This window comes from Stegodyphus dumicola, chromosome 8 (genome assembly GCF_044657685.1).
Source record: "Stegodyphus dumicola isolate Sdum_Otavi_A_Nest chromosome 8, ASM4465768v1".
Classification (NCBI taxonomy): Eukaryota; Metazoa; Arthropoda; class Arachnida; order Araneae; family Eresidae; genus Stegodyphus; species Stegodyphus dumicola.
Genome location: NC_140775.1, coordinates 175,179,292 through 175,205,977, shown reverse-complemented (window position 1 = coordinate 175,205,977; position 26,686 = coordinate 175,179,292). Strand labels below are relative to the sequence as shown.

The window sequence follows — 26,686 nt, the reverse complement described above, 5'->3', positions numbered from 1 at the left end:
CTTTAAGCAAAATAAACAAAAGAAAGGACTTTTGTTCCCAACTAAGCTTGGGAGACTATGATCCAACCCCGGTTAAACATGTTTTATGCAATTGCAACGCTGCCAGCGCATATATCTTAAGGTCCTAAGACCAACCTTTGGCTAATTTAGAACAGCTTGGTAAACGCAACAGTGATGCCTGGTAGGAAATAAAAAAACTCTATCTCAGTACTTCGTGAAATGTAATACTATCATTAAAAGAATCAACTATTTACCAAGACAACAGGAGGGTAGAAGACCCGGTTGCCATAGACTTAGCACCAGTATAATGTATGGATGTTTGTTTTGCATACATTTTCTTTGCGGTTAGCACTTAAAATAATGTCAAGCCGATTGTCGTCTGTTGAGGTTGAGAGAAGGAGAAGAGGAGTCAAAAAGCCTTTGATCTATCCACCGGAAGATTTTCCTTCAAACTTTGACGCATCTGAGCAAATTCCTACATACTGTCACTTATACGATGTCCAAGACCTGAGCCAACAGCAAGAGCAGCCCTTGCATCTTGGCCAAAATAAAAATCATGGACTTCATCTGATGTTCTGTCTGACAATTGCAATAAGTCACTAAAACAATTCCAGCCAAATCGTTGCGTGAGAAAAGAGTAACCATTAAACGTATTTTAATTATAATGCAAAAACTTCACTTCCCATACCATACAAGAAAACAACAAACTCACGAATAATAAATAAAGATATATACTCATGTCCATAAATTAAGGATAATGCAAAATCAGGCAAAGGAAGAGTTAGAAGCAAAACAAATCTGACTCATTTGTAAAGCTTATTTATTAAACAAAAGGTAAAGAGCAAAAAAAGATGCTATATGTTTGATATTATTAAAAAAATTAGCGATTTTTTCTCCCTGGAGCAAATTACAAAGAATACCTACTTACAAAAAACCAATATTACATGGTTGGTATGATTGTTAATACATTGTATGTCACCCAGACGATGCAATACAGTCCGTAAAACGCCTAGGCATGCTGAGTATCAAATTATCGATCTGATCTTGGGGGATATTACACCACTCAAAACGCAATGCTCTCCGAAGTTCCTGTAGACATGTAGAAGGAGGTTGACGGGCTGCAACTCGTCGGCCAAGCATGTCCCACACGTGCTCTACTGGATTGAAGTCCGGTGAGAATGCTGGCTAGTCCATACGGGTGATATCTTCCGACTGAAGGTATTCGCTTACGATGTTTGCAAGGTGAGGACGGGCGTTGTCATCCATAAACACAAATAGTGCGCCCATGGCGCCCCGAAACAAACGTGCATGTTGTTCCAGAATGACGTCCCGATAGATTTGGCTTGTCAAGGTTCCAATCTGAACATGCAGGTCAGTTCTGGAACGCAGAATAATTCCACCCCAAACGAGCACTCCTGCACCACCGTAACGGTATCGTTCAATGATGTTTTCTTGGTGGTAACGGGTACATGGAGCTCTCCATATGAAAGTCCGGCGAGAATCAGACTGCAAGCTAAACCTGGACTCGTCGGAAAACATCACACAAGCCCACTGTTGCGGTGTCCACAATGCATGCTCTCTACTCCAGGTTAACCCCAGGGGACAGTGAGTTGCTGTAAGCGGAACACATCTGATAGGTCTACGAGCACATAGACCGATCTGCCCTAAGCGTCTGTATACGGTTTTCCTTGAAATTGTCGTACCAGTGGCTGAAGAGAGCTGACGAGACAGTTCTGAGGCTGTGCTCCGCCTGTTTCTTTTGGCAGTAACTGCCAAATACCGATCCTCATTCGGCATTGTAACTCTGGGGCGACCTGTGTTATAACGTCTACTCACATTACCATCATCTTGGAATCGTTGCCAAAGCCTGGAGATGACACTCTGGGCAATTTCAAGTTCGTCTGATACTTCCAGTTGGGTACGCCCACATTCCAGACGGCCGATAATTCTACCACGTAAAAAAATCATCCAAATGCGTCCTTTGCGTCATAACTATTCGGTTATTGCTTATAAAGCGCCTGCGAACAATTTTACTTCTTTGCCTGTATTCCTTATATATCACTCTCTTACACTCTCGTTATTGTGACGTACCATCAGTGTCATCTGGTTACTTCCTGAAATTTGCATATGATTCTTGAAGATGTGTGTAGTGATTTTCCAGGTGATATATTTATTTTGGAGTTCGATTTCCGCGTGACTCCGAATTATCCTTAATTTATGGACATGAGTGTATAAAGATATATAGGCTGTTAGATATGAAGATAAATGTATATATCTGATTAATCGTTACGTGAATTACTTTTATTTATTTAAAATATGGTAAACTTCAGGGTGATAAATACAGAACAATAAAAGTCTATATAGAGTCTCGCCTTCTTTGGCAGAATAAACTAACGAGCTCTAGAAGGACTGTAGAAGGATTATCCTCGTATCTTATGACAACAGACAAAGTCAGAAAAAGAGTGTAAATGACCCTTTATTCAATCGCATATAGCTGCACAGACAACCCAACACTTCTGGCTTAACTAAAACAAGTAATGTTAAACTTAAAATAAAATGTAATTAAACTAGCCTAACAGCTCACATGATAATTTAAATGAGCAGGAAGGCTCTGGCTCGTAGAAGCCGGCGTAGCAAAGTTAATGGCTAGATGCACTCAAAGCCATTAATCAAATCGCTAGTCGGCCAAAGTAACAACACCGTCTTCAAGCAGGCATAAAACGCTTTAAATTCATCTTCTAAAACCTTTGCTGAGATAGCACTTCTTTCTACCTTGATTTGAAGATACGCGTGCTAACTGATTTGCATTCTGGAAGGAAAGAGTAGGTGAAATAAAAATTAACTATCAGTCAAAATAAATGAATCTCCACAAGTCATGCAATTATTAACTTGAAAAACGAAAGGTATTAAAACTCTTAGCCAGCTGTAAATTATGCAGGAAGAATAAAGAAGTGTTTTTATGAAATTAACGCACAGTAACATGGCAAAGGAAATATATCTATGCAGGTATGTATTCAGTTATCGTACCAAAAGGATTACATACTATTATAATATAAAATAATGAATGTTATACTGTAATAATATGTAATCCATACGTTATTACACAGATGTAGTACTAGATATAGTATACCTAGGACTATATCTGTATTGTCACAACTAGAAAATAAAGGAAATTCTTTCTTAGTACAGAAAACATTAGAGATTCTGAAACATTCTAAACAAATCACTATTGCAATACTGAATATTTATAGACCATTTAATAAAAAGTAAACCCTCAATAAATGGTCATCTAGATCTGGTTAGAGATTTTAGCATGTTTTTTAATGTTCGTATTACAGCAAAGTGCACTAGTATTATCTAAGGGAAATCTTTTGTTTATTCAAATTATTATGGAAAAACACGTAAGGTCTCTCTGCGTAAGGAGACGGAGGCCTTCTTGAAGGGATTATTAATGTGAAATGACTGGTATCTGCATTATATAAAAAAGAATAGCAAAGGCCTCATGCAGTTAGCTCAATCGCTGATAGCCAAGCTAAGAAAACGATTTTTTTACGTAGTACTTTCTGAACCAAAATGGCTCATATTCATATTAAAAATCTGATGTGTACACCACATGACTTCCTTGTACGGAATATTAAATTATACGCATTTTTTCTTTTATTTAAACTTATTAGATTGAATTAAACCTACTTCGCCGACAGCGCATAAACCACAATAGAATAAATGCATTCTTCAAAATTCACTTTGTTTACCATAGCGACACTCTGGCGCTAGGTTTACTTAACAGTATTATATTTCATTCATATTATAACTCAGAATGCACAAAATGTATATCATTTAAAGAATTATCTAATCGTTGCCACATGTTCTATTCAAATACTATAATAAAGCTAGAACTATGTATAAAAGAAATTAAGCAAATAAAACATAAAAGAAACAGTTTTTCACAGACGATTGAGTATTTCTCATTTAATTAATTCAGTTCTCACTTCGCGAGAAGGCAAAAAGACATAAAAACTCATATCTATATTAAAAATTACGAAGTAAATCTCAAACGCTTATTTCCTCGAAAAAATTCCAGAAAGAATTAAGCATGATTTAATTGGCAATAATAAATGAATGCGTTATCTTTGTTGTTGCGAAGCTAAGTTTCTCTAGATTGGCAACAAATCTACTAGTCTCCTGTTTCAAATGTAAACATCAATGGCCGCCATTAAAAACAGGCTTAGCGGCAATTAAACAACTTTAAAATTGCTGATAATTCTAAAAATATTGCACACAGATTTACTAAAGGCATAAAATCCTTAACCGGAAGATAAAAACAATATAATTCAATCATTTTTTTTAAATGTACAATTTACAAACCTATAAGAGTAAAGAAACTGAGATCGCTGAGCCGGGTAACAGAGTGGATATATATATAAATATATTTATATACGTTTGGTGCGGCCGATTGCAACCAAAATACAAGGTGCACATCTGCATGTTATAGCAGTCCTATATACAAAATTTCAACGTTCTAAGACTACTCGTTTTTGAGTTATGCGAGATATGTACGTACTTACGTTCGTACAGACGCCACGAAAAATTCTCTTCAGAATTAATTTTAAAGCAGTTTTATAATTTTTTTGAAGGAAAAGAGTATTTTTTTTTTTTTAAGGAAAAGAGTATATTATTCTTCCTTACGTACAGATATCACGCAAAAACATCGTTAAATTGCATTCGATAGCGGTCAAAATGGATATTTTCGTTGAAATATGCTGTCTGAAACTTTTCGCGATTACAATACTTCCTTTTTACTTCGTACAAGGAAGTAAAAATAGATAAAACTACGGAAAGGTCCATGAAACCACCTCTTTCGGGAACTGAACCCAGATCGAACTATCAGTGTTTAGATATCTTATCCACAAGCCGCTAGTGGACTGAATTATTATAAATACACATTATCTTTGAGGCATAGAGGCATTTAAATATTGTCAAGCCGATTGTCCTCCGGAGAGGTTGAGGGGAGGATAAGAAGAGTGGAATAGCTTTACTATGTTGGATTATTTAGCACGTTATTATTAATGTCCTCATAAAAATTTCTACCTCATTTTTTAAAGAATTCATAATTTGAAAATCAATCACTATCAAAAGAAAAAAAAACTTATTTTAATAATGTATTCATAAAGTTTAATAAAAATATCCAAATTAACTATAATTAAGCAAACGATTTAAAGATTTAAAATTTTGAAGGGCTCATTATAATCTTTTAAAATGCAGTTGGATAGAGAGCATTCTACATTTCGCAAAACTCGACTGTGCTTGGGGACTCGAACCATGAATCTTCCAGTTACCAGTTGGACGTGCTAACCCTTACACAGCAAGAGCATGCGTAGGAGGAGGATGTAATTTCTGAAAATAAACTGTCGTATCAACCCACATCTGCAACAACATATTCTCAGGTAATGTGCCCTGTACTCAGAATTCCTATAATACCTTATATCGGTTACAGCCATAGATTAATGGGAAATTTAGTGATATCTTCGGACTTTTTATTTACCTGCTGTTCTTAACTAGTAAGAATTTTACCTAACTAAAAGACCCGTTGTAGAAATATTTACGTGCTACTTTATTATGTAAAACTAAACGTACATGACAAACTATATAAGCATAGGAACAGTGGTACAAGAGCGATCTTTTACAACTGCTGTGGTTATGATAAGTGATTCAATTGAAAAGCGAAAGAGGTTCCCACCAACTGGCGACTGCAAACTTTACCAACTTTCCCTGCTTTTAGTGTGTTCTTCACTTTGCCGGTGCCCCGCGTTTGCGAATATAGAATCAAGTCATATCTCTCCCTTCATTTGCTCACGTGTCTTGCCTATGTTAAAGCGGCTTCGAAATGATTTAAATAAAAAATGTAAATGTAAAACCAGCATTTCTTTCCCTTCTTTTGCACACATCAATACGGAAGTCTTCACCTCTCCTCCTACCCTTGAAAAGCGCGTCTTCTTTTAGATTCCAATTTCACTTGCTTTTACTCTGATTCACCCCTCCTTTCTTTTTGCCACCAAAGGGCAAAAAAGGAAGTTTTATTTCTTAGGATCCTTGTATTCTTTTACTTGTAGTACTTGTGTGTATATACATTTCATGTGAGGGGGCAAACATGATTTTTCTTTTCTTTAAAGCCCTCCGAAATTGCTTCTTTGCATGTGTTTCCTATTTCGTGGAGGCGTCTTTTTTTTTTTTTTCGGGGGATTTATTTCTGTAATGGTCTCTAGAGGTGAGAACTGTAGACCTGTGTTTCGAAGTCGCAATGAAAAACGCAGGCTGAAAGGCGCCATATTTGTCCACGGCTAATTAATCAAGTTTTTCTATCTTATCAAAATTTTAAATTAAAACTCAAAATCTGTTCACCTTTCAACCATAAATAAAGTGGCCGCGTTGTGAAACACGGACAGTTCACTCTGTGTTTGATCACAGGTGAACGGGATGTTTGTGGGAGGCATTCATGGTTATCCTCATGTCTAACGTAAATACGAGAAAACTTCCCTAGAGAATTCCTTCTAGATGTTATTCATCTCCAAAGTACATAATCCTATTGTGCTGTGTGAAGGGTTAAAATTTAAGGCTTTTAATTTCTAACATTAAAAGTATCGGAGCCATATGGGAGGCAATCAGGAAGCATGAACAAAAATAAAATATTTTCAAAAACGAATAATGTTATGATCTTTTGTCAACAGCACAGTAAACAATTTTTAACGACAGAAATTAGAGGTTAAACAATCAAAATTAATCCTCATTTCAATTACAAACAAGATATCAGCTGAAGAAAGTCTTTTAATACTCTGAAGTGAATTAGATAGAAATTTTTTTCATGTGAGAAATCGCAATTGGCATTGTAATTGAAGTCAAATGAACGCTAGTCTTCATGCTATGAGAAGTCACAAATAAACTATTATATATAACAAAATTATGATGTGAACACTTGATGATGTCTTTGTACGCGTATTAAATTATAGACATTTTTTGCTGCGCTTCATTTAAACTTATTTCCTCGAATTATTCTAGTTTAATTAAACGATCCAAGGCAAGTTGAAAACGACATCAAAAGTTGCAATTTTTTTAAATTAAACATCGCGGTCATTTTTTCTCGTACGGGAGTCAAACTTCTCATCTTTCTTTATTTTTTTTAAATCACCAAAACATGAAGTTTCGTTATTTAAAACACCTCTGTTACTAGAAGTATATTCCTACGACCAATGATTGCGAAAATAAAAGCCGGGTAAGTGGGGTGGTTGTGCATATATATATAATACTTTTGTTATTACTTATTGCTATAAAAAAGAGAATTTCCCAATTAGATGTCATAGCAGTCCCATATACAAAATTTCAACGTTCTATGACTAATAGTTTTTGAGCTGAGGGAGGTACATACGTACGTAAAGACGTCGTACGTAAAGATGTTTGGTAATGAAAAGTCCTATATTTTGTCCGTACGTAAAGACGTCAAACAAAACAATCGACCAAATTAACTCGGATACTGTCAAAATGAATATTTTGTAGAGATATTAGGTATTTTTTGGAAGCAGAAGTGAAAAATGAGCAACGCCTTCGCAGGGAATCGAACCACGGACCTGTGGAATACGCGCCCAGCGTGCAGACCACCACGCTACGAAAGCATGCTAAGAAGCCGGGAGAAATACCTTATAATTTCAGTTAAAATACAACATCGGGAATTTTTCGCGAATTTAATGCCTCTTTCACTTTGAACAAAGAAGTCAGCTTGATATTGAATTTCGGTGTGTAATTTGTTTTGAAATTTCTACGTATAAATTAAATACTTTATTATCCTATAAATTATATAAACTACCAAGTTCCGTGGGCACAATGGAGAGTTTCCTGATTCAATTCAAAATAAATATTCTTAAAGATAACCATGTCCACTTAAAAGTCTACAAAGCATTGTGAAAATAAGTCCTAAAAGTTTCTCGTGCTGGAGCCAGAGAATCTGATGATGTCTTGTCTATTAAGGAATAAATAGTTGTTAAACTACTTTATCCTGCTTCCTGGCCTTTGAAACTTTAGTAACATTTTGGTCCCCATAATTAATAGAGGACGGGAGTCTATTGTAATGCAACATCCATTTGCTCACACCTGTTGTTGGCAAAGTACGAGACATGTTTCCAAGTTCTAGAAATTTATATTAGTCCAGATATAATTTTTTTATTTCGTCAGTTTTCATTGGTATTACAATGCAGTATTTCAACATAATCCCCATTTTATTGAATACATTTATCTCAACAAAACTCTGTTTTTTTTTTAAGTCGTCCGCAAAACACTCTTCCAGTGTCTCTTCAATCTATCTATTTATGGCATGCTTAAACTCTCAAATAGAACGCCGTGTAAAGTTTTTTTTTTTCAAATGTGGGACAGAATGTGTAACAGAATAATGTTCTCCAGACGTTGAACAATACCTGGAGTTTTCACACCCTTTTTCCACAAAAAGAAAATTATTGCTCTTCGTATCTTCCAACTGGAAGTGATATCCAACAGTGAAATTTCTTCGTATCTTCCATTCAGTGAAACTGTTTTGTACCACTGCAAAAACAGTGCTACAAAATTTCTCCTGTATCAGTCCAACAACTGAATCTCTTTAAACAGTATCGCTCGGGATAGCTACATAAATATGTCCAAGAGTTGTTGTCAGCGTAGTTGCGTAAACATGTCAAGACGCTTTTGGGAGCCAATAGCGTTGGCTACATGTTCTTGGAATTGAACTATAGCTCAATTCCTAGAACTTAGGAAATACCTTGCATAAAAATAGATATGCTTAGAATCATTTTAAAAATTGTTTGCAACTCTTGAATTCCTTTGATTACGTGATTAACTAACTCATTACGTGATCTCAAGGGCGAATATCGTTTTACGGGCAAATTCTCAAAGGGTTATGGACGTAAAATTTCGCACTGAAGTACGTTTTCCAATTCATTACATACGAAACTTTGTGCCAGCACCTGATGCATTTGTTTTTGGATTGAATGTGTAGAGGAAGAAAATGAGTCTAGGTACAGAGTGAAAAGATCACTTGTAGAGTCATTAGGTTAATTGGAAGCAGAAAAGATGAAAAATATGCAACCGCCTTCGCCGGGAATCGAACCACGGACCTCTGGAATACCGGTCCAGCGTGCTACCGTTACACCACGAAGGTACGCTAGGAAAGTGGGAGAAATACCTTATATACTCCCCTTTTTAAAGGGCGACTAAGGTTTTAAGGGACCTAGTCGCCAATTCCTGGGTGCGGAGAATCATCATCCACAACCCTTTTAGTTCGGGCGCCACTTGTAGAAATATTAGATTATTTTGAAGCCGGAGAGATGAAAAATATGTAACCGCCTTCGCCGGGAATCGAACCACGGAAATCTGGAATACCGGCCCAGAGTGCTACCGTTACACCACGAAGGCACGCTAGGAAAGTGGGAGAAATACCTTATACACTTAGGAGTTATAATCAAGAACATGAAATTTATTCATGACATTTCGGATTTCAGAGCTAAATCTGTTACCCTTTGGAGAGTTAAAAGATAGTTTTATTCGCTGTTCTTATATCAGTTTTATTCCTTAATAAATGCTAAACGATACCAAGAATGTTACTCAACTCCCGTCTAAGGCTTGCTTCCATGTGTCTCTTATCCTGTGTCTGTCTTCATGAATTTAATATCTGTCGCAAGGAGCACCGTTCTCGGTGATAAGATTGCTTAATGACATATGGGCTCGTCCATTTTCGGAGAATGCTTGAGAAATTATAGTAGGAATAATATGGGCACAGCCTGGCCAACCTAAAAAGCGATAAGTTCCATATAAAAGTTCCTAAAAGTCAATATGACCATAAACGGACTACCTCAATTCAAAAACATATAGACAAAAGAAAATGAACACTAAACACAATCAAACACTAATCCCTGTGGACTTCCGATATGAACGAAAACAGCCATGATTTTAGATGCAAATTTCATTTTGAAATTCAATAAATTTTCTTAACGTCAAATTTTCCTTTACAAGACTGACTATACGCATCTCTCACTCTTCGGGTCAAAGAGTGGGACGAACTCGACGAAGTGTCGTGCATCACCAAGGGTATTACAACAAAGTCATAGGTCGGAATCTTGAATCCCGAATCTTGTTTAAATATTTAGATAACGACCAGAACTGTCAGAATTTCAATTATGTCGACATTCAAATCCATTTATTTTCCTAAACCTTGCAGAGATTATTTTGAAGCAAGAGACATGAAAAGCATGCAGTGCCGTCACCGGAAATCGAACCCTCGACTTCTCGAATACACGTTGAATATGCTTCCAGTTGCACCACGATGGCATACGGAACGGAGGAAGAAAATACCTCATATACTTCCTCTTTTAAACTGTGACTATGGATGAGGGGACCAAATTGTCAGATCCTGGTGGTGACGAATTATCATCCACCACCTTTTTAATTCAAGTGCCAATTGTACTAGGTTATTTTAAAGCAAGACATGTGAAAAATGTGCATTGTCTTCGCCGGGACTCGAACCCTTGACCTCGCGGATACGCGTCGAGTATGCTTCCAATAACACCACGAAGGCATACGAAAAGAAGTAAGGAAATACCTGATAAGCTATACTTTCCAAATAACCAGTCCTCTTTTCTGACCGAACCACTGTTCTTTGGAAATATTGAAATAATAGTTTCTTAGTTGAAAAAGAGCTATCCAATGGGAAAACCTTCTGCATAATTATCAACTTGATTTCTGTCATGAACGGCGTTGAGAAGTAAGTGTAAACTTTAAAAGAATTTTAAAGCATTAGAAGACTTTAAAAGTCTGATTTGACGGTTAATATTGTTGATAAACACCAAAAAAATTGTAAAACGTTTACTTTGCGATTTAATTATTAATAATTATCGACAGGAAAGAATACTTTCTTGGTTAAATATTAACCCATAAAATAAGTACTTTTACTCTTAACTTCAAAATTCTTGTTGAAATATAAAGCCAATACTTTTATATCACGTTGCACGAATTGCTCTGTGAAATAATAGAAGGTCATCTTAAAAATACAAACAATCTCCCATTTTAACTAAAATTATCTTATATTTATTATCTTTAAACAAAATCTGGTGTGTACACCACATGACTTTCTTGTACGGAATATTAAATTATACGCATTTTTTCTTGCATTTCATTTAAACTTATTGGATTGAATTAAATCTACTCCGCCGACAAAGCATAAACCACAATAGAATAAATGCATTCTTTAAAATTCACTCTATCTGTTTACCATAGCGACACTCTGGCGCTAAATTCACTTAACAGTGTTATATTTCGTTCATATTATAACTCAGAATACATAAAATTTATATCATTTAAAGAATTATCTAATCGTTGCCACATGTTCTATTCAAATACTATAATAAAGCTAGAACGATGTATCAAAGAAATTAAGCAAGTAAAACAAAAAAGAAACAGTTTTTCACAGACGACTGAGTAATTCTCATTCAATTAATTCAGTTCTCATTTCGCGACAAGGCAAAAATACATAAAAACTTAAAATATCTGTATTAAATTTACGAAGTAAATCTTAAACATTTATTTCCTCGAAAAACTTCCAGAAAGGATTAAGCACGATTTAATTCGCAATAATAAATGAAGGCGTTATCTTTGTTGTTGCGAAGCTAAGTTTCTCTAGATTGGCAACAAATCCACTAGTCTACTATTTTAAATGTAAACAAGCAATGGCCGCCATCAAAATAATTATTAGGTTTAGCGGCACTTAAACAGCTTTAAAATTGTTGAAAATTCTAAAAATATTGCATACAGATTTACTAAAGGCATAAAAACCTTAACCGGAAGATAAGAACAACATAATTCAATCATTTTAAAGCAAAAAATGTACAATTTACAAACATGTAAGAGTAAAGAGACTGAGATCACTGAGCCGGGTAACAGAGTGGATATATATATAAATATATTTATATAGGTTGGTCGATTGCAACCAAAATACGAGGTGCACATCTACATGTTATAGCAGTCCCCTATATACAAAATTTCAACGTTCTGAGACTACTCTTTTTTGAGTTATGCGAGATACGTACGTACATACGTTCGTACAGACTCCCCGAAAAATTCTCTTCAGAATTCCTTTTAAAGCAGTTTTATAATTTTGTTGGAGGAAAAGAGTCTTTTATTCTGTTCTTACGTACAGATAGCACGCAAAAACATCGTTAAATTGGATTTGATAGCTGTCAAAATGAATATTTTCGTTGAAATATGCTGCGTGAAACTTTTCGCGATTACAATACTTCCTTTTTACTTCGTACAAGGAAGTAAAAACATTGTCTGTCTTCGTATGATTATCTCTACTATAATATGCGTGAACATTGAATCATTCGAAGCAACGTCATTTTCCTTTTTATTATCCTCTTTATTATCTACCTTCTAGGATGATTTTTTTATATTTCTTTTGCTTATCTTTCCCATATTACGTATTTTTGAATTTTTATAAAACATTTATAAAACAGATAAAATATTTGTCTGCATAAAAAAAGAATATTTGTTGTAGAAAATATAACAGACAGAAATCTTTTACCGGCTAAAATTGATTTTTAGATTCGTACGACTAGTGCATTATTTAATTTAAAATTTCAATTCCCGAAGCTCATTTCATTAAAGGGAATGTCAGCTAATACTGTTTATTAAAAAATAGTTTAGATTTTTAGATCTTCGTATTAAAACATTAAAATAAAAAAAATGCAAAAACGAAAACATAATACAAATCTGAGTATATGCTAATAAATGCATCTTTCTTTAGAAAGGGAAATAAACTGCATTTAAAGCAACTGAAAAAAATATGATAATTAAGTAAATTTCGAAGCTGAAAGAAAAACATGCAAATAGTTGTATAGGGGGAGGGAACTTAAAAACTGAAGAAGTAAATCTCAAGTAAACGAGCGTAAATCATGAAAGGAAATGGGGGGGGGGCAAAGAAAATATTAGTAATAGCTGATTACTTATGCTAGAATCCACATTCAGAAAATGAACAAGATTGATTTTCCTACAAAAAGTGATGGAATTTAAAATACATAAATTTTACGACAGTAATAAATTATATTATAATATTCTAACCAGCAAAAAGTAATTCTGAATTCAGCAGATATATACTCATTCTGCTACCCAGCTCTGTGAACTTAGTTTTTTATTCTTAGATTTTGGTAAATAGTGCATTTTTTTTTGCTTTAAAAGTGATTGAATTATGTGGTTTTTATGTTCCGGTTACGTTTTTATGCCTTTAATCTGCGTGCAATATTATAGAATTATCAACAACTTGAAAGTTTAAGTGGCGAGTTAAGCCTAAACTGCTATGTTTATATCTGAAACTCGGCAAAATAGTGTATTAAGTCAATTTCTGCACCTTCAATGCCTTTTTACAGAGTGGTATTAAAAGTAAACTTTCAGTTTTCGGCAGCGAAAAATCTACCTTATTGCCCGCTGGCCGGATTGCTTGGTTTCGCGTAGAAACTCTAATTTTAATTGTAAAAATTGTTTTTTAACCGTTTTAACTGTATTTGGTGCTTAATATTTTTCTTTATTTTGCAATTTTTAATGAAAGTTTTTTGCGTTTGTATGTAATTTTGCCTTGCCCCGAAGTGAGAACTGAATTAATTGAATGAGAAATATATGTCTAATGAAATTCGAGGAAATAAGTTTAAATGAAATTCAGGAAAGAATGCGTATAATTTAATATTTTGTACAAAGACATCATGTGGTGTACACATCAGATTTTGTTATATAAAATGTCATTTTCTAATAAATTTTTATTCAGAAATAATGATTTCATAAAATAACAATTCCATAGCAGGTTTAAAAAACTTTTTATTAATTGCAATGATATCAAAAATATTTATACAAATTATTAATTTAATTTTTAAAATTATGTTTATGAATTTACATCAGTTAAATATATAATTAAAAAATAAAGATTTCAGTTGTTAAGAAGCGTGTATTTTGCTTTAAATCGCTCAGTGTACTATGCAGTTACAGAAGTTTTAAATTTGGGAAGGGAATTAAAATCTTACGTGTTGCCATTCGGTAACACATAAGATTTTAATAATAACGAATATTCGAAGTAAATATAATTCGAATATTTATCATTATTAAACTTAATAATATATTCTAATAATAGATTCTAGATTATTATTATTAAACCTTGCACTTTGGTTAGTAAAATTGTTTTTTAAGACGAGCGGATGGCTTATACATAGAAGACAACACAACGCAAATAACGATCCAAAAATTTTCAAATGTCTTCCCTAACGACATTTCTATCGTCAAATACTCTAAAACAAAAAAATACTGTTTTCTACAATTATGAATCAGAACTACTATGAGATAAAAGTGCGGAAATAAAATTGGTCATCAATTACAATTAATCAAATGTGTTTAAATCATTTGTTTGATTTTGATTTATCATTCGGATTGGAACTCAGTGGACAAAAATGTCGATGTGTTTCAATGTTTTCTCAAAATTTCCCCTCGACCTTTGGTAGTAAGTTCGAGTTAAAAAATATGCGTATGAGAATGGTGGAAAGGAAACATAAAACTTTTACGGCGTCGATTTTTACGGTTAAAGCTGCAGAAAATTTCGTTTCTCCTCTGCCGATCCAAATGGAAGAAAAATCCTCTTCATTCGCCGTCATGCAAAAATATATTTGAAGTAGAAAAGTTATCACAGTTTAAAAATAGAAGATTCGAATCGTAAAATTCTCCTAGGTAATCTTCTCTAGCGGTTTAAATTACCCTTAAAATTTTTATTATCAATAAGGGAAACGAGAAACTATTTTATATAGGTTTACCTTGAGTATGTTTAATGTAGCTTCTGATTCTGAAATAGCCAAAGTTGATGGAAAATACTGAAAACCGATTACTATTTGATCGATGAAATAAAATGAAATTGAAAAAAACTTTCTAAATTACACGGCTAAAGTTAAATGCACTAAAAAGTTTAAAATTATTTTTAATTGTGATAACGCTCTTAGTTATAAATAAACATCACTGCAGCTAAAAATAAGATAATGATGTTGCTAATAATGGCGTATTTTAAGCGAAGCTGCCAAAGAGAACGTTAAATGAAACGAACACAATTAATTATTCTTTTTGCTTTGACTTCTATTTTTCTTGAAGTACTGTTAAAGTACTTGAAATACTGTTGAAGTCCTCTAAGTACTGTTAATACTGAAATACAATTTTTAAATGGTGACAAACGATTTTATTTTTAACTAAATATTCCCAAAAATACTGCGATATTCAAACGGATTATTTTTCACATTTTAGTGTATTTGATAAAAACCGCGTAATTAAGTTATTATAATGAGTAAATCACATTAAAAAACGACAAACCGTTGCTTTTGAGTATAGTAAAATAATTTTAAAAAAAACGTGTTGCCACTGCCTTAATTAAAACATTTTATCTTTCGGCAGTGTTTTGTCGCTTAGCAAAGCGGAAGATAATATTTTATTTTTCTTTCAAATTTATTCTGCTATCTATTAATAAACTAAGCGGTTTAAATGCAATAAACGCAGGTTTATTTCAGTTATTATAAATTAATAACTAGTTCCTTGGAATTACACTAGCTCAGTTCATTAAAATCATCTACATGTATGAAGAGGAGTGTCCACTTGTCCACTTGAAGAGTGTCCATTTGTATTTAATACACATCAACAGTTTTATTCCGATTCTGACGAAATCTTGCGCACTTGACCTTCAGGACAATAGCAAGGTCAAAGATTTCGAAAACCTCTCCACCTGATCCAAATTTTGGTGCATTTATATCACAACTTTGCGCTGACGAATCCCATCTTTGGTTCACTTTAGCATTCCCCCCCCCCCGCCGGTGGAAGTCGTCCATGCTAAACAAGGAAATTATAATTTTTTCCTACAAAAAAGAATAAAAAGAAATATTAATATTTTTACACGGGTTCAGTTTTGAAACCACATCGCCATTGTTGCGTTTTCGCTATCATTTCTACTAAAACTATTAGATGTCGTCCTGCTCGTTTACTCTACGAAACAGTCTAGAACATTCAAGCAGAATTTAAGGGCGCTGTTTATCTGTTTTTCGCAAATATTTCGCAAACGGTGCAAAAAATCGGCCAAAGTGTATGATGATTTCCGGAAAAAGGATCATTTCTGGAAAAAGATATAATCGATGACAAAGTATTAGTTCTTATTAAAACCCTTACAAGGCGCCGTGTTAATTCTACGCTGTCCTGAAGTGTTATTCGATCATGGAAAAATTGTACGCAATTGACCTTGAAGCAAAATGATAGGAAAATCACTATTTACCTGACATTTCGAAGAAACTGCCATTCCTCGAAATAAAATCTCTTGCTTCAATCTTCGCTGGATGTTTCAGCTAGCATATGCGATGCTCGCATATGCAGGTATGTATATAAATATATCATTATTCCAATGAGCAGGAAATTATTTAATCTGAATTTTCTAGCATGATTATCTGGCGACAGATCATGATTATATAAAGTAAAGACTTTATATAACAGAGATTATATAAAGTCAAAATACCGTTGTGTAGTTTTAAGTGAGTTATCCTAGTACATGAAATTGTTTTTAAATCCAAACCTTAAAATTATATTACCATTCTCCAAATTCAGTTTGTTATAATGTATACTGAAACCTCTCCAATAAATCTTCGCTAAAGAATTAATGTCACTGCTGGTTTCATAAATTTGCAACGCAATTACTTAAATAATTCTTAAACGTATGTTTACTACATAGGTTGAAGTTAAATTCAACAGACTTTTGTGCCCATTCGTAGTGGGTTACAACAAAAGCAAGAATTTACAAAATTTAAGGGCCGATTTTTTATCAACAATAACTTACAATTAGGCGACGTGCATTGAAATGTAATTCAAATTACAGAACGTGGTTTTATTCTTAGCTAATTACCAGGGAAGTATTCGTTTACAAACCTCGGATGCAAGGGTTCTAATGCGGCCTCTGACCAATGCAATGAATCCTTGTCGGACGCGGATTTGCCGAATGCAATTTCGCATATACGATTATCTTAATTGTTTCCACTTAATTTGAATTTCATTCATACACGTTTTATCTTTCATTCATTAACATTGAAAGTTTGCTGGCATCAGCTTTGATCAGAAATTATCAGCAATTTTAAAGGATTTCCATCGTTTAAAAATGAAGCCAAAGAGGACGTACAGATTGCAACGGCAACTGATAGCAAACGGTTGTCAGATACAGAAGAAGAAGTCAAAGAATTAATCGAGAAATAACGAATGAAGAATTGCATTAATCTTGATTAATGCAATGAATCCTTGTCGGACGCGGATTTGCCGAATGCAATTTCGCATATACGATTATCTTAATTGTTTCCACTTAATTTGAATTTCATTCATACACGTTTTATCTTTCATTCATTAACATTGAAAGTTTGCTGGCATCAGCTTTGATCAGAAATTATCAGCAATTTTAAAGGATTTCCATCGTTTAAAAATGAAGCCAAAGAGGACGTACAGATTGCAACAGCAACTGATAGCAAACGGTTGTCAGATACAGAAGAAGTCAAAGAATTAATCGAGAAATAACGAATGAAGAATTGCATTAATCTTGATTAAGCAGCTTTAGTTTACAACAAGTTAAACGAGTAGCTAAAATAAAGGCACTGAAACTATCTGATTTTGCAGTGGACATTAACCCAAATGAAGAAAGAAGAGGACAGTTTGTGAGAGGCATTGAAAAACCTCAAAGCTTTGGCAACAGTCGCTGTCCCAAGCGAAGATCACCAGCTTTATATAAGAAAAATATTGCAACTCGCACTTGCTAAGTAGCAATAAAAAATATTTCGATTAACATTTGTTTCGTTTTTTGCCTTAGAACGATAGATAGGTTTGTTTAAATTATAAGTACTCTTTCTTTCTCCGAGTTATAGCTAAACTATGTGTTTCATGGAAGATTAACTTTGGAAACGCAAATTTGCTGTACGCGTTATGTGTTAGTGACGTAACTCCCAAGTTTGGTAAGAGTTTCCTGTACTATGCTCTTCCAATGCAGGTAGGCGAATCAGCACCAACAAGGACTCACCACTGGTCAAGCAATTAAGTATGACTTTTATACAGGATGATGCTCCACCCCATATTGCTACAAGCTGTGAGAAAGATCTCTTACACACATCATTTGGTGAGGATCGTGTGCTGAGCTGCGACTTCCGTTATGCTTGGCCTCTCAGGTCTCCGGATTTCAATCCGTGTGATTATTGGTTGGCGGGTTAATCGCAAGTCCACCACGATCGTCCGACCTAATTACGGATGATAAAGGACAACATCCCCGACGGAAATTTCTCACCATACCTACAGATATGCTGTACAGTGTTGTTCATAACATCATCCCTCTACTACAGGTATTGCTGATGAATGACGGCCGACGAGTTGAACAATTGTTATAAAGAACATAGTGTTTGTTAAAAATGAGTTGTTATGCTAAATGTTGCTTTTGTTATCATATGAAGCGCCATCTGTTGACCGTTTTAAGCACTTTTTTTTTTTTTTTTTTTTTTTTTTCTGTTGTTGTCGTTTTCAATAAAACCCCATGGCATTTAAATCATGTGTGTCAGTTTTTATCTCTCTACCTACATTATTCAGTAAATTATTAATTTTCAAATGTTAACGGACTTTTGGGTCACTCGGTTTTTATACTCGTATTTTCTCGCGTGAAGTTTGCACTTTTGTATGTTGAAAGGGATTTTGTGATGCTGAATACATTTTTGTTCAATCTGTTGGGGATAAAGTTTTTAACAAGCAACTTACAGCATAAAAAACACCACTGAAGCGAAATTTTTTGTTAAAAGAATTCTAAAACCACGATGAAAAACATCCGTCATATTCATAGACTAGTTCAAAATGTATCTTTCTATTTCACAGATCATAACCTATTCAAAGGTATTTCACGAAAAGCGTCTCATTCATAATGTGCACATTGTATTTTATCACACTTCCTTTTTTCAATTCTGCTCCATAAAATTCTTATTGTCATCCACCTTAGCGTATTTGACGGAAGAGAAAAAAATAAAAGCAGAAAAAAGGTACATTTTTTCCCAAAGCATGAAAAACACTTCTTCCCCCCTCCACTTCTTTTTGTATAAATATATTCCGTTTGAAATGTCTATTGGATTAGAGTTTTCTGAGACGGAAAATATTCAGTGCGGAGACTCAGCAAAAATCCTGACTGTAAGGATTTATGACGTCATCGGCGTGATGGTGTCCCAGAGAGAAACTTTTTAGGGGGAGGGAGAAGAAAGAATAAAGTTATGTGGTTACTTTGTGGCAAAAGCCTTTTTTTTTTTTTTTTTTTTAAATTCAAAGAGAAAATGCCATTCTACTTTTGACAGAAAAGTAGAATTTTCTCTGTGATGTCGTTTAGAATCAGTAATCTGTTCTGAAAACGGCTGTGTATAAGGTTTTAGTTTAAATAACCAGTTTCTGTTTAATATTTTCCTTTCCTTTTCATCTATTTCAATTCCAGTTTGTCAAGAGGCACTTTTATGATATATTTAAGAAAACTTGTAAAGACATTAGATATTTTTGAAGCAGGAAACATGAAAAATGAGCAATGCTTTTGCCGGGACTCGAACCAAAAACTTTCGAATACGCACCGAGTGAGCTACCGTTACACCACGGAGGCATACAGAAAGGAAGGAGAAAATACCTTATATACTCCCCGTTTTTTTAAAGGCGACTGGGGAATAGGAGACCCAGTCGCCAATTCCTGGTGGTAAAGAGTATCATCCACCACCTTTTAGTTAGGGCGCCTCTGTAGAGACATTAGATATTTTTGAAGGAGGAATCGTGAAAAATAAACAATGCCCTCACCGTAACTCAATCGTGGATCTCTCGAATGCGCGCCGAGTGTGCTACCGTTACACCAAGGAGGCATACAGAAAGGAGGGAGGAAATTACTGGGTCGTTTTTTAAAGGGTGACTGGAGATTAGGGGATCATATCGTCAAATCTTGGTGGTGAAGAATATCATCCACCACCTTTTAGTTAGGGCGCCTCTGTAGAGACATTATATATTTTTGAAGGGGGAATCATAAGAAATGAGCAATGCCCTCTCCGGGACTCGATCGTGGATCTCTCGAATACGCGCCGAGTGTGCTACCGTTACACCAAGGAGGCCTACAGAAAGGAGGGAGGAAATTACTGGCTCGTTTTTTTAAAGGGTGACTGGAGATTAGGGGATCCAATGGCCAAATCCTGGTGGTAAAGAGTATCATCCACCACCTTTTAGTTAGGGCGCCTCTGTAGAGACATTAGATATTTTTGAAGGAGGAATCATAAGAAATGAGCAATGCCCTCACCGGGACTCGATCGTGGATCTCTCGAAACGCCCCGAGTGTGCGACCGTTACACCAAGGAGGGATACAGAAAGGAGGGAGGAAGGTGATTGGAGATTAGGAGATCCAATCACCAAATCCTGGTGGTGAAGAATATCATCCACCACCTTTTAGTTAGGGCGTCTCTGTAGAGACATTAGATATTTTTGAAGGAGGAATCATAAGAAATGAGCAATGCCCTCACCGGGACTCGATCGTGGATCTCTCGAAACGCCCCGAGTGTGCTACCGTTACACCAAGGAGGGATACAGAAAGGAGGGAGGAAGGTGATTGGAGATTAGGGGATCCAATCACCAAATCCTGGTGGTGAAGAATATCATCCACCACCTTTTAGTTAGGGCGTCTCTGTAGAGACATTAGATATTTTTGAAGGAGGAATCATAAGAAATGAGCAATGCCCTCACCGGGACTCGATCGTGGATCTCTCGAAACGCCCCGAGTGTGCTACCATTACACCAAGGAGGGATACAGAAAGGAGGGAGGAAGGTGATTGGAGATTAGGAGATCCAATCACCAAATCCTGGTGGTGAAGAATATCATCCACCACCTTTTAGTTAGGGCGTCTCTGTAGAGACATTAGATATTTTTGAAGGAGGAATCATAAGAAATGAGCAATGCCCTCACCGGGACTCGATCCTGCATCTCTCGAAACGGCCTGAGTGTGCTACCGTTACACCAAGGAGGGATACAGAAAGGAGGGAGGAAGGTGATTGGAGATTAGGGGATCCAATCACCAAATCCTGGTGGTGAAGAATATCATCCACCACCTTTTAGTTAGGGCGTCTCTGTAGAGACATTAGATATTTTTGAAGGAGGAATCATAAGAAATGAGCAATGCCCTCACCGGGACTCGATCGTGGATCTCTCGAAACGTCCCGAGTGTGCTACCGTTACACCAAGGAGGCATACAGAAAGGAGGGAGGAAGGTGATTGGAGATTAGGGGATCCAATCGCCAAATCCTGGTGGTGAAGAATATCATCCACCACCTTTTAGTTAGGGCGCCTCTGTAGAGACATTAGGTATTTTTGAAGCAGGAAACATGAAAAATGAGCAATGCCCTTGCCAGAACAAGATCTCTTGAATACTAGGCGAGTGTGCTAGCATTACACCACAAAGGCATGCCGAAAGGAAGAAGGAAATACCTTATATATATTCACAAGCAATAGAATAAAAGTGATGGTAATGGGATCTTTTCTTCCATTATCAATTCTTATAGCGACAGTATTTGCGCTCTTGTTTTTGTTATCCAAAGCCCACGCATTATATTCCATTCCTTGCTTAAATAGATATACTGTTAACACCTGTCTGGATATGTCCGAAGTCTGAAGCTCTTCCTACATTTCTTTCGTCAACTGTAACTGTTCACTACAGATTGTGCCAATATAATATTTATGCTCTCTGCGCGATAATAAAAAGAACTTTAATAATAGCAAGTAGAACTTTTCTTTGGTATCACTTATGTTCAAGTTATAGGTCTTCATATGATCACCATCTGGCAGCGATACAGGTTCTTCAACGCTGTAGAACAGATTGGCAAGCATAGATATAATTTCCACAGATAATTTCAATCGCATATTTTATATCATCCAGTATCTGTGTATTTATTTTTCGATTTTATGAATGTCTAGCTCAGTCTCCACATCTTTCATTCGTTTGTGGGCTCCTTTAGCCTCACAATTCTTTATTCATATCACACACATCAAATAATGGCGGAGTATCAAACACTGCCCCTACATCGTCCCAGTTTTCCAATAACATTTTAAAGTCCTCTTGGGTTTCTCGAAATAAAATGTGGTAACTTCTGCCATTTCGTTTGCATTAATGCCTGCCATCTGCGGAACTAAAAGCAAGAGAATTCTTACACGGATCCACGCACACGCAGCATAGATACTGCAACTTCAAACATAAAATGTCCAATTCAAATCGGCTTTAACAGTTGCTTGGTAATCAGCGCTGGAAGAACATAAACACCTCAGAACCAGTTTGTACTATGACTGATTCCTCTTCAAAGATATGGTTTATTTCTGCTCAACTTGAACGATCAATTTGGGATAAGTTTATGGTACAAAGGAAGACACCGATTTCCCTTGTTCTATTGGTGTCAGTTTCTTGTCTTTGCACTGATATCAAGATCTGCTGTTTGTAGGTCTGTTTAACTTATTTATTTTGGGATAACTTCAAAAGAATTAAGCGAGAGGCATCCTTTTGACTTGTACTACTTTCCTTGAATACACGCAGTTTGAAGTTAATTTAAACTGCAATCTAGTCCTGAGTTTAGTAACTGTAGATGGCAATGGACATTCCCGTTTCGAATAATCATGTAATTCTACCAACAATAAGATAACATGAAACATTTTTATTTGGCTTTTACTTATTTTATCTATTTTCAGCTTAGGGAAAAATTATGGCAGAGGCAAAGATTCATCAATAATTTTAAGTCAGCATTTTTGTATCTGAATTAAGGTTTAAGTAAAAGCCAGAACTTTATACGCGTGAGTCTGAAAAAAGCAGGCCTAACTAATGGAAAAAGAAGATGGCGAAATGAATCTAAACAATTTGAACAGACAATCAACAGAACAAGAAAACGTAACATTATTGCAGTTAACATACGAAGTTGCAATACAGCTAAGGGCTATACATAATATCAATCTTGTGGAAGACAAACGCATTTACTGGAAAACTCTCAAACAATAATTGAACTTTATGCATTGTTGCGTGCGTACGGGTTCGTAATAGATTGAATGCACAAGTCAGATGATAAAACATTAATAAAATTTATTCTTATCACAAGAAATAAAACAAAATGCTGAAATATGTCCTCAGAGATATTCGCATAATATCACAGTATCTCACAGTAGTTATATTTTGAACTACTAAAACGTTAAATATAACGCAATCCGACGCACAGAGAAAGCTAATCCTATCTCACCGCGAATTCGCTACAATCAATTAACAGTACTAAGTAAACAACTGACCTGAGATGTTTTGCTTCGGCTTTTATAAGCTTTTTAATCATGCACGAGAACATTCTGGTATTTTCTCGAGGTTTCTGGAAATCAAAAGAGTACAATTACGAGATATCTAATTATTAAATGTTAAATGCGTGTGCTCCTGTATTTTTTACTTTTCGCCGTAGTTTTTCTCTTAAAACTCGTCACGCGCTGCATTGGACGGGGAAATAAAACAATTTTAATTATAATTCTACAAAAATATCAAATTAAATACAAAAATCTGTAACTGTATACCAAATTTACAACAAATACAATACTTTGGAGCACTATAATACATATGTGTAAACAAACTATACTTTGGAATCAAATAATAACATAAAATAAAGACTTTTCGAACATTTCAGGAGGGACCTTCTTCAGTATGAATGGAATAATCATCAAGCCTGAAATTGCATATGGCATTGCAAACAAATGTTAGCTTTAGGGAAAATTTTTCCTTTGGAATGATGATTTTAAAATGTTAGTTTTAGGGAAAATTGTTCCCTTGGATTGGTGATTTAAATATTCTAAAGATAATGTAAAGATATTAGGATTTTTTCATCTATAAGACAAGAAAATGAGCAAAGCTCTTGCCAGGACTCGAATCTGGACCTCTCAAATACGCGCCAAGTGTGCTACCATTACACCACGAAGGCATGCAAAAAATAGGGAGAAAATACGTTGTCGTAGCACCAAAAACTGTAGTCAGTATTAAATAATTAGATGTTTGATTAGTAGCATATTCTATAGGAATCATGGCGATTTAACTAATTTCGTTCTTCGATTGTCCAGTTTCAAGTTCGTTTAGCCCTTAACTTCCCAATTTTTTAAATTTCTATGGAAAAATTATATGAGCTACTTCTTAAGTAATAATAAAAGGAAAAAATATTTTTCTTTTTTAAATTAAGCAGTTTTAAATTGAATTTCAGTCATTTTTTTGTTTGTTGCAGAAGTGCAACATTGCGCAGTACTGTAAAATTAAAAAACTTTTTTCATATGAGGATTTTATTATTCATTGTTATAAATTGCTTTAGCCTTACATACAATGAAAACTTTTAAAGCAGTTATTGACTTTGTTATAAAAAGTCCCCTACTTTACACTTTTCGCACTCAGTTTGAGTGTAGCTCTTGCAGTTTGGAAACTTGCACGTATTCTTTTCTGACCATATTTGCCAATGATTTATACCATCTCTGCAAATGTCCTTACATGGAACGGATTGGGCAGTCCCTTTGCATCTTTTAGTCTGAGACATTTGTTCTATTGAAGTATTACTAGGTCTTCCTCTTTTAGCATTTCGATCGTACCCCATTTTGCATAAGCATGATGCAACTTCAGATTTGAATTTTTGTAAATTCATTAGAATTTTTTAAATTTTATTTCCAGATTTCTTCATTGTTTCTTTAATTCGATTAAATCCAAGCTCTTCTGACCAGTATGCTCTATAGTTTGGCAGGTGAACTAGAGATGCATAAATGTAAATACCCAAATATTGATTTATTTCATTCTCTGATATAGTCAAAGGCTTACTTGGATTCTTTTGAATAGCGTATCGTTTGCTGTCTTCATAAATGTTACTTATGATCTCTTCCATCCATAAATATTTAAAAAATTGGTACGTAGTGCCCAAATCCGTAATTTCTCTTGGGAACGTGTCATCTCCATGAAATTTTATTACTTCTTCAATCAATGAAATGTTTTGATTTTTCCATAAAATATTCTTTGACAATGTGTTATTATTCTTAACAGTTAAATTTAAAAAAGGTTCTCTGACTGAAATATACCAGCGGCCAAGCGGTAAAGTCGCCGAACACTGGTAGTTCGTTTTCGTGGTTTTTCCCATGTGTAACTTGTATACAAGCCAGTTTCTCTTCGGAAATCCTCCACGAAGGCATCCCTTCCCGTAGGCAGATAGTTCTCGAGGCTTTGCCATAATCACACAAGCACACACTGACTGAAATATTTCTATCAAATTTATTATCATCATCATCGGATGTTTTTATATTTTGAATTGTATTTTGTGAAACAACACTATTTCACAGTCGCTATCCGAATCATCATTAGATGACACACAATCATGTAAAAAATGAACATCATCAGCAGAATATTCAAGACTATAATCACTTAAATCACTCAATTTGCCCAAATTATTCATATATCTAGCAATTTCATCTTGGGTTAGTATACGCTTTTTGGCCATGTCAAAATGGTAGCCAAAGACCAATGTTGCAGATCTGCAACATATAATTAAAATCAAATTTCTTTCAAACTTTTTCTATTAGAAAATCGAAATTTCTTTTAAATGAACATAAAATGTTTAAATTTCTTACCTGGTAATTGTTTTCGTCAATGAACAAGAGGAAGCATAAAATATAATGGATTCTTTTTATAGCAAAAACACAGTTCTTGAGGCAACAGAGATTTTTATAATTGCTGCGATTTCTGGAAAAAATGTGCTGCTATCTAGTGACAAATTTAGCATGTATTTCGTTGCAGTAACCTTTTTTTCTTAGATAAGTGATTTGTAGGTAATTAAAAAAAATATTGAGTCTGTTAAATTAAAATAAATCATATGTTGCACAAATGCAACAGTGGGAAGTTAAGAGTTAGATTTTAGCCGCTGTCACCACAATCGTTGTCTTGTCTACAATAAAAATATCTAATAATTAACAAAAACGTCCGTAACCAGAGCTGCGAGTCCGAACTACGAATTGAGTGTGGCCCGATATTATAACCACGAGTTTGCCTCTTGATATGCAAATTTGGCCTAAAGTTAGGAGACAAGGAGTTTATTGTTCAGTAATATGTTAAAAGCCTCGTACGCTCTTCAGTTATATCTTAATTGAAGGATACGCATTATACTGCACTAAGTACTTAAATTCTCTCACTATGTTTCAAATATCGATGAATCTAGTTGCTCAAAGAGTCATTTAGATAGCATTTGCGTACAATTCGCTTCATGCTTAAATTTTATGTTTGAAAGGCATTTTAAAATTCAAGATGTCTACTTCATCCTATTTTTGAAGTAAAGATACATGCATTTGAAAAGCGATGTCAAGTCGAAAAGAAATAAACTAATTTTTAACGGACAAAAAAGAAGTTGAAAAATCAAGTTCAAAAGATTTGGAATACTATTTCTGGCAGTTTTGACATATTTCTGACAACTGGATCTTTGCATGATTTTTTTTAACTTTTCTTTCATTTCTTGCTTTATTGGATGGATTTAAGCTATTCTAAAAAGCAATTACTTGGGTTAC

At 34.8% G+C, this 26,686-nt stretch overlaps 1 protein-coding gene across 2 annotated transcripts in view; it reads left to right on the top strand.

The window, feature by feature from the left end:
• LOC118186705 (uncharacterized) overlaps window positions 1–26,686 on the top strand; it is a 1,213,074-nt gene that overhangs the window by 1,117,918 nt on the left and 68,470 nt on the right. The gene's annotated exons all lie outside the window — the stretch shown is intronic.